This window comes from Clupea harengus, chromosome 17, assembly GCF_900700415.2.
Source record: "Clupea harengus chromosome 17, Ch_v2.0.2, whole genome shotgun sequence".
In the NCBI taxonomy this organism is placed as follows: domain Eukaryota; kingdom Metazoa; phylum Chordata; class Actinopteri; order Clupeiformes; family Clupeidae; genus Clupea; species Clupea harengus.
The window spans coordinates 14,037,358-14,047,357 of NC_045168.1; the positions used below are offsets into that span (position 1 = coordinate 14,037,358).

The window sequence follows — 10,000 nt, forward strand, 5'->3', positions numbered from 1 at the left end:
GTGTGTGTGTGTGTGTGTGTGTGTGTGTGTGTGTGTGTGTGCATTAGAGCTGTGCTCCTGAGGGAGAGTGCCTCAGACTCCCCCCACTGCTGTGAACTAAAAGCCAAACCCTTTATTTTAGCAAACACATCTCAAACATGTCACTTCTCATCAGACACAGCAGTCTGCCCACTGCACACACACACACACACACACACACACACACACACACACACACACACACACACACACACAGGCAGAGAGGCATAGAGAGAGTCTTTTTTCCTCTCCTCTCTCCCTCTTTCTTTCTGGCACTTTCTTCATCTCCCCCTCCAGTACCTAACTCTGTAATATAACTCCCCCTCTCTCCCTCCCTCCCTCCCTCCCTCCATCGCTCCCTCCATCCCTCCCTCTCTCCATCCTCCAAAACCAAAGCTGAACTTCAAACCTCCATAATGGAAGACAGCAGATGGGAGCAAGGACAGTTTTTGAACCGGCTGTAAGAGAGCTTGTCTGTGCGACATGCAGGGCCTTTTTTCCAGTCTGGCACCAATCTCAAAGGGTGACTAATTCACCCAGCAGGGGTCTGTCTGGATGTAAAGTTCACTTTGCTTCAAACAGCAGTGTCAGGCAGGTGAGTCAAAGTCTATACCACTTCACTGCCCCCACCCCCCAGAGAAATACACTGCAATAATAAACTAACAGTGCTCTTAACAAGCTGACCAGGATTTGCTGTGACTTAGAAACAGGGGTAAGCAATTTGCTACAGATTGATGTTTTAGTCCTCGTTAGATATGAGGCAAATCTACCTGAGGGCAGATAATAGCTGACAAAAGATCTGTTATTACTGATAAACTACATTTACAATTCCTCTTAAGGTTGGATCTATCCTGTGACAGAAGTGGCAGGGGAACATCACTGCTCACAGGTAAACAGCACCTTTGATTATACCGAAGAATAGTCGGACAGTTTGGAGTATTTCTGTCAAATGGAAAATCTGATTTTGAAAGACCTGATTGCAATCAATTTGTCTCAGTTACATAACAACCTCTCCATGAAGTCTATCACTCTCACAGTCACGACTTCTGATTATTTTTGGTTAGTTTCGTCAGTAACGTCTAGCATAAGGCTGTACAAAACAGCTCTGAATCAGTCCAATTACTAGCATTATTATTTGCTGTGACTCAAACGTTAAGCAATACGTATTTCAGCATGATGTGGGCCTACAATAAGCTCTAGTGGTGAGACTCCATGTGGAGGATTCGGCACAAACAGACCTCTGCTGTCTGAGCTCATGCAACACATAGCAACACTACCACTACTGGAGGACATTTTCTGGTAGGAGTTTGCCTTAAAACCTTTTCTTTCACTCACTCTCACACACACACACACAAACACACACACACACACACACACACACACGCACGCACACACACACACACACACACACACACACACACACACACACACACACACACACACACACACACACACACACACACACGCATCCACCCACCCACCCACACTTGCACAAACACACACACAGACAGACACAATCTTGCTGTTTTTTACTGTCCCTTAGTGTGACATTACAGAATTTAACACATCTGCCAGGCAACATGGAATGACTACATTTTTCCATCCGGCTTCTTCTATGGCTGTTTACGATGAAACCACAGTCCACCCCTCGGGCAGTGCCACAGTCACACAGCCGGCCACACACACACACACACACACACACACACACACACACACACACACACACACACACACACACACACACACAGAAGTGGCATGTGGCATGACTGTTCTCAGGCTTTCCACACACAGGCGTATGTGAAGACAGAATCAGATGGCAGAAGGGGAGTCATTCTGAGTCACCCAGCTATGCTATGCTACAAGCTGCAACCCTCATAGCATGGGTGCTACTAGGATGACATGGAGTGAATCATGCTACTGATATGATGCTAAGCCTGGCAGAAGCTTGGGATGGGTGTGCATGTGAATGCGAATACCTGGGCACGGGGTGTGAGTGTGTGTCTGTGTCTGTGTCTGTGTCTGTGTCTGTGTCTGTGTCTGTGTCTGTGTCTGTGTCTGTGTCTGTGTCTGTGTCTGTGTCTGTGTGTACATGTGGGAATACATGAGTGGGAAGCAGGGAAGGAAAGTGAGATTAGGAGACAGAGAAAAGGAGGCGCCTGGTCTTTACCACAAGCAGCTGGACATCACACACACACACACACACACACAACACACACACACACACACACACACACACACACACACACACTCACACACACACAAGCACATGAAACCACTACCACTCAACCGTAGGAGCGAAAGGAAAACTGCCCAGTAAAAAATGAAAGGGAAGAGAAGAGAAGAGCGAGAGTTGGATGGCGTCTGCCTGGCCCAACCTCTGGGGCAGCCTTCACAGGGGGACCCCTCGTTAATCTGGGGCGTGTCCCCGACCGTGAAAAAAAATTCACAAGAGGAGAGGGGGACGTTTCGCCTCTCGGGCGGCATGCCCACCCCGTGCATTCTGCTGACGGAGATCTAACAAAGCCGCGGGGACCGCAGTTTAACATCCGGCCTTGTCGCGCTCCCCGCATCCCGCCAGCTTTTATAACACCTGAACGTCTCTCCCATTCACACATGCGGCCCAAGGGAGAAGAATACGATCAGGAATTGGCAGCTGATAATGGCGGCATTATTTTTTACCGAGGGGGGAAATTTGGCAAGGCTCCCCCCCAGGCAATGAATCTTTGATGACAGACATGTGTGGAGCCGCCACACGATACGTTCTGCTCACTCAGAGGGTGCTCTGTGCTTTCGATGCTGAACTCACGCCATACCACAATGTTCAGGGCCGTTAAAGAAACTCGGTGTTAATTGACTTGATTTCACATGCTATTACTGTGACACAACACTAGTCATGAACAATTTGGAAAGCACACATATCTCATAACTGGTTATATATATATAACAAATCTGGCTCCATATGTGGCGTCTATGCACTACACGTAACAAAAACAACATGATCAAAGTCATTCTTGTAATATAACAACACATCGGTATGACACACTGCGGTCTCAGCAAACTGAACCGCAACAAATATTTAGGCGCATTGTTTACATCTCAAGAGAACATTAGAGCAAAACTGTTTGATTAGTATTCACTTGCACCCACCACAAGCACAACATATCAGACAGTTACTTGCTCAATATTACACACCACACTTACACACATACATGGCCTCATTTATCATCTTCCTCCACTCTATCTATGATATCCAAGGTTAAGGATTAGATATATGACACTGACTCCAGTATAGAGCTGTCACATAGCAGCACGATTTGCATAAAAAGCACACAACCGTCTTCTATATAGATGGAGGGTTTAAAAAAAGACTTTGTTGATGCAGTGAGATCCCCCTCATTGATCTACCAGCGCTGAGTAAATCAAAGGGATGAGAAAAACAATAAAATGAACACATCAATGATAGCGGCAGGAGTCTCGCCCATTAAATATTTATATGTCTGACAATGGCGCACTTCTGCTGATGCAAATCAATAGCTCTCATGCAGATGTAATGTCTTTGCATTGTGTGAACTGTAATGGCTGAGACAGCAAAGGGGCACAGAGAGAGAGAGAGAGAGAGAGAGAGAGAGAGAGGAGATGAAAGGAAGAGAGAGACAATGTGTAAGACGGAGATGTGTAAAAAAGATATAGAGGAGAGCACCGAAAGCGAGAGAGCCAATCAGATGGAACAGATATCTATACTGGTCTAACAGAAGAGGGGTGTTGTCGTTGGTGGTTGGGGGCTCTGTCTCAAATGTCCCCTCACCCCCCGACAACCCCCCCCCCCCCCCCCCCCTCACAAACACACACACACACACACACACACACACAAACACACCCGGGATAACTGATAAGTTGCCATACCGACGTCATTTATATTCCGTCTGAGGCAGCAGGTCCATAATGAGAAAGATCAATGGGCATCAAGCTGCCACCTTGCTGACAGGTCCCTATGGAGACGGAGAAGCATCCTCAGCACACAGATGCAGAGGAGAGGAGAGGAGACGAGAGGAGAGAAGAGGAGAGAAGAGGAAAGGAGAGGAGAGGAGAGGAGACGCCTCCAGGCATAAATATTAGGGTTTGCGCTGGTGGGCATGAATTATGCAGACATGTCGGGTAAAACACAACAGGCCCACCACTCCTGCCCTGGGTGGAATCAAAGGGCTTTGAGTGTGACGTTAACCTCTGAGAGGTAATGAGAGGGGGGCGCTCCGCTCCGCCATGTCTGTGCCCCCTGCCAGTTATGGAATAGGGCTTGGGACTTGTGTTTGTTTAAAGCCTTGAAGTAAGGTTACATGTGTGTGTAAAGGTCTATGTGTGAGTGCATGCATATCGTAATCGTATCCTTTGTTAACTGTGTCACCCCTGTAGCAGGGAAGAGTGTGCACACTAATGGCTGTGTGTGTGTGTGTGTGTGTGTGTGTGTGTGTGTGTGTGTGTGTGTGTGTGTGTGTGTGCGTGTGTGTGTGCGTGCATGGACGTAGGTGTCAGATGGCAGTAGTTCCAGTTGCTGCTAAAGAGTTGGCTGTATCTTACAAAAAAACAGACCATGGAGCGACTTTGGGCTTCAGGGTGGCTGAGTTTCAGGGTGGCTGTGGGTACACAGTCTGGATGGTACCCACGGCTCCACACAAAAATACAGGGCATTCAATTACCCCAGGAGAAAAACTTACATAACCGTCGCCATGGCAACACAATTCCAAAATGCAACCCTCTTTTGTTGAATGTGAATCAGTTCATGAATAGCAAAGTTCCGCCGGGAACCAACCACTTATTCACAACGCTGGAAACATAAGAGTTTAATCTCACATTATAAAAAGTAAACCTAGAGGTGTCAGCATAATTTGAAATAATATTTCAAAAAGAACTGGAGACCTTGTTCATGAGATTTCCCAAGATGCTTTACTAGCCACTCATTTGTGTGTGTGAGAACAGACAGAGTTGAAGGGCTTAACATGTTCAGGTAAAATAAAGCATGTTATAGTTTGCCTATGCTGTAGTGTGTATATTCAAATTCATCTTTGTCTTTGTTCCCTCCTCGTCTCCCTTCAAAGCATGTGTTTCATGTCGTCAGACTTCAAAGTCCACAGGGTATATTTTCAGATATGGTAGGCATTATTGTTTTTAGGTCTCCAGGCTTTTGTATTCCAAACAGATTTTTGTTTCATTTCCTTCTGTTAAGTTCTGGTTTGTTTATTTGTTTACTCGTTTAGCTCCAAATTTGATTCAAGCCAAGATTAGTGACAGAACATTGTAAATTCTTTATCCAAGATATATATAGTAAATGTGTGTATATACATACACCAGCAGGAACTAGGCCACTAACTCCACTCTACCGAACATGACAACCATGACAAAAATACATAGACCATGGAACAATGTTATGGCTGACAGTCATGATGATGTAAAATGATCTTCTGCAATGCTTGGTTATATACAGTCTGTCACCATATATTCTTTAAGAAAACACTGAGTGAAAGAGCTCTGTGACACTACAAGGTCAGGGAGACTTTACATATGATGGATATGAGCCCTTTGGTCCTGTGAGTGACTGAAGACTGTCACAGAAGATCTCAACAGGCCCTCCACAGCTGTCACCAGGCCTGTTGAAACTTTAGGTGTCAAAGTCCTACTGCCTTTGCTTCTTTTTTCCTTCATTTATCTCTCTCTCTCTCCCCCTCTCTGTTTTTATCTATCTGTCTCTCTTATTGTCTCTCTCTGTCTTTCTTCCTCTTCCTCTTCCTCTTCCTCTGGCTCTCGTTCTGTTTCTCTTTGTCAGGTGAACATTTTGCAGAGAGACCCTGCTGCGTCCCCTTATGCTATTTTTATCTGCTGACAAGTCTGCGCATTACAGAGCCTGCCTCACCTGCTGCCCTGGAGGTGTTCTTGTGATTACCGCACGGTATCGATCCGGTGTCAAGTAGCAGAGGGGAGTCCCTGTTCCCCTCTCAACGCCTTTTCAGGCATCTCTTCCCTGGCGATTAGGAGCAGAGCCCCATTGATTTTTTTTGAGGAAGAGGAGAAAAAGGAAAAGAGAGGAAAAAAAAAACATTCCTGTGATCCAGGTTGCAGAGGGAGGGAAGTGCAGGAGCTGACTGAAGGAAGGAAGGAAAGAAAGGGAGAGTTTGCACTCTTTCACTCCCTGCAGTGCAGCAGGGGATCTGTCGGAAAGCTTGCAGGTCCTAGCCGCAAACGGCGTAAGCAGTTGAGATGTTTCTCTCACGGAGCAGGTGTGTGGGTTAAACAGGAGAGCTGGTCCTCCTTCATATATTCCTAAGGCTCTGATATCTCATATGAAGTGACAGCTGAATGGCCGGCTAAACCCAGAATCATCTCTCATCTGGGGGCCACCAATCATCCAGTGACCCCTGAGGGCAAACCTCCAGACTACAGGAACTAGAAGAACTAGAATCTCTTATTTTTTTTGTTATCCATTTCTCTTTTACTCCCTCTTTCTGTCAGTTCTCTCTTTATATATATATATCTCTTCTCCATCCAATTACTGGATGTGGTTTGGAGAGGAGCAGCAGTTGAGCTGGGGGCTTTAGGAACACTTCTCTGTGGGATTTTTCTCTCCCCCCAGCACCCTCTCTTTCTCCGCCCGTCTCAATCCGCTCAGCGTGTCCCTGGGGTGCCCTCTGGCTTCCAAAGGCCATTTCCCCTCCTCTCTCTCTCACCATCCATCACAGTGTCTGTGAGCGTGTCAATCTCCCAGGCTTTGTGGTGTGCCAGGGCTGGCCTGGCTGATAAACCTCCACAACGCCGCCCCCTCCAACCATCGAGCACCACCGATACCTCCACCCTCTTCTCCGCTGCGGCAATTTTTTTTTCCATTTTTTTTTGGACGGCCATCCTCAGCAGAAGATCCTCAAGCCTCAGCCCCCGGGGCGACAAGAGGAGTCGACAGCTTCATCACTGCGTGGGAGCTTCAAGGCCATTTCAGTTTTCCACTGCTGTTTTTCCTCTTTCCCGAACTGTCTGACTGACCGAGTGGGTGTGGTGGTGTGGATGAACGGATCTTTAGGGAGTAACCTGGCACAGTTTTGAAAGCTAAATCTGATGAGATTGTGAAGATGCACTGACCTGGAGGCCGACATGCAGAGTGTGTGTATGAGTGTGTGTATGAGTGTGTGTATGAGTGTGTGCTGGTGACAGAGGGGGAGAGCAAACACATTGTGAAACGGTTTTGGGTAAAGGTCAATATCTACGTCTCACAAGCTAGACATGAGAACACACACAGGCAAAGAGCAGCAAGAGACACACACAAACACACACACACACACACACACACACAGAAGCACACAGTGTACACATGCATCTGTCAGAGAAAGGTCAACTAAAGTGTTTGCGGTCCATGGGGAGCAGAAGACTCAAACACCTGCTGGCGACGCAGATACTCATTTGAATTTAATTAACCTAAAAAAACTATGAATTCTCAAACCACCACAGCCACAAAACAACAACTCCGGTTTCATTTGGCTGCATCCTCATTCATCCTCATTCTGCTCACACACACACACACACACACAGACCCACATTTAAAAACATCCTCATTTATCCTAATTCTACACACACAAGTCACACACAGACTTACACACACACAGACACACACACACACACACACACACACACACACACACACAGACCCACATTTTTGCAAGCGCGTATTTGGCTGTTGTCCCCACATACCACGATGTCTGACTGGTTCGCCACAACAGCTTTGTTTTGTTTTTCACTCATCCAGAGTTAAGTGTCTCATCCTCAGACCGCTTCCCCCCCTCACCCCCATCTCCAACATTCCTGCCTGAGATCGGAGTGCCCCAGACTCATATGAAAAGCAGGTGTGTGGTTCCCGCTGGCCGGCTGGCTGGCTATTTATTCCACCAGTGGGAGACGCTGGGGAGTGGGAGGGATCATCTGGCAACAGTGTGGATGGGAGAGCTGTGCCAGAATTGAGGTTGTGTGTGTGTGTGTGTATGTGTGTGTGTGTGTATGCGTGTGTGTGTGTATGCGTGTGTGTGTGTGTATGCGTGTGTGTGTATGTGTGTGTGTGTGTGTGTGTGTGTGTGTGTATGTGTGTGTGTGTGTGTATACTCTAACAAAAACATAAATCCATAATTCCATCATTCCTTCCTATTCATTTGAGCACCCTGAGCATCCTTATGCATGAGTGCTGTACTGTAAGTCCTCCTGTAAGCCACCATCCACTGACAGAATGTGAACTCCCCCATCAGCTTCACCCAAGTCTCACCCCAGCGGTGGCACTCCTCTGACTAAACACAAGGACTTCTCCATGACAGAGGAATGAGAATGGCCTGGAAAGCTCTGGCTAAGAGTAAGCTCCTTCCACTGAAGCGCTCTCTTTGTGCTCCTGCTGGTCTGGGAGATCTCGCCGGAGACAGCAGTAAGGACACAAGGGGAGGACAACCAAGGGGTTCTTGTCTAGGCTGTTGTTCTCCCCGGAGAGAGTGATTTGATTGTGGCTTTTCACGCATTGATGTTTTCTTGGGCCGGAATTCGGGTCAAATTCCAGTGTGACGTTCTAATAAGAAAAACGATTCTTCTCAAAACTCAGAGTGCAATTTAAGACTAGACAATGACTAATAGCTTTCGGGAAACATTTCCTTCGTGTTTTCTGAGACAACACTTTTTTGCAACGGAGACGACACTTTCCGCAGAGCTTCCACCAGGTCCTGTTAACGAAGGATCAACAGGCGTGGAGAGAAAACCAGAGGAGAGGAGAGAAAACAGAGGAGAGGAGAGGAGAAGAGAGGAGAGGAGAGTAGAGGAGAGAGGGCCGCAGCCAACCTCTCCACAGCAGCCTGCAGGATGAATTATTGAGCGATGGCTGAAAATAAAAGCCCAGAGGACAGTCGAGCGACACACGTGGAAAAGATGGCACGTGCCACCGCAGTTCAACAGGGAAACACACACACGAAGCGGGTATTTACGCATACACATACACACATATGCACATCAATAGATATACAAGAGTGATACATGGAAATATACACATCTGGCACACATACACTGACACACATATGACAACTGGCACACATTCACACACACACACACAAACAAACTAACACACACACTAACACACACACACACACACACACACACACACACACACACACACACACACACACACACACACAAGCAATAAGAAACAAAGAAGACCAAGAAGGATTGGTAGTCAGAGTATGAGTACAATTCCATTTCAACTCCATCCATTTAACCAGAAGTCATAACTGTTTTTAATCCTTTCCCTTTGTGCTTTTGAATATGTTGCCTTCAAAGTAGGAGAGGTACACGTAATGGCTTCATTCAAAGATGTATCCACTCCAAATGCACAAGGAACCATTCCAAGAGAACTTGAGAGACAAGTGCAATAAAAGTTCCCAGCTCACAGAACCTAACTCCGTCTGCAGAGGCATGCCAAAGCCAAGAGCCCTGCGTGTCAGGATTTCATCAGTGATGACGACCTGGGCTTGACATCACTAATAAACCATGAAATACGGCTTAAGTAATGATATAATAATAACAATCATGTCAGGAAATACCTGTTAATAGTTTGGCTTAATGAAACCTTTGTTGGATAATATGTCTCGTTTGGGTTGTAAAGAGTCAAGTGAAGTGAGAGAAAGAGAATGTAAAAGAAAGAGAAAGAGAGGGATAGAGACAGAGTGAAAGAGAGTGAGTCAAAGGCACATAAGGTTGTGGAGTGTGGAAGGAAGGAAGGGAGGGATGGAGGGAGGGAGGGAGGGATGGAGGGAGGGAGGGAGGAGAAAGCTAGCGGGAGACATGAAAAATGACTTTTTGAAATCCATGCACAGCACTGGGCAAGCATTCGTCAGTCAGGAAGATCTCAGGAAGGCCAAGTCCGCTGTGACCGTGCGTGTCAAAGCCATCACATGCTAAGGCTGCAGCACACGAGCAAGAA

At 46.8% G+C, this 10,000-nt stretch overlaps 1 protein-coding gene across 2 annotated transcripts in view; it reads right to left on the reverse strand.

Annotated features, from left to right (window-relative positions):
• The window catches only part of ek1 (eph-like kinase 1), a 66,911-nt gene that overhangs the window by 36,914 nt on the left and 19,997 nt on the right, over positions 1–10,000 (reverse strand). The gene's annotated exons all lie outside the window — the stretch shown is intronic.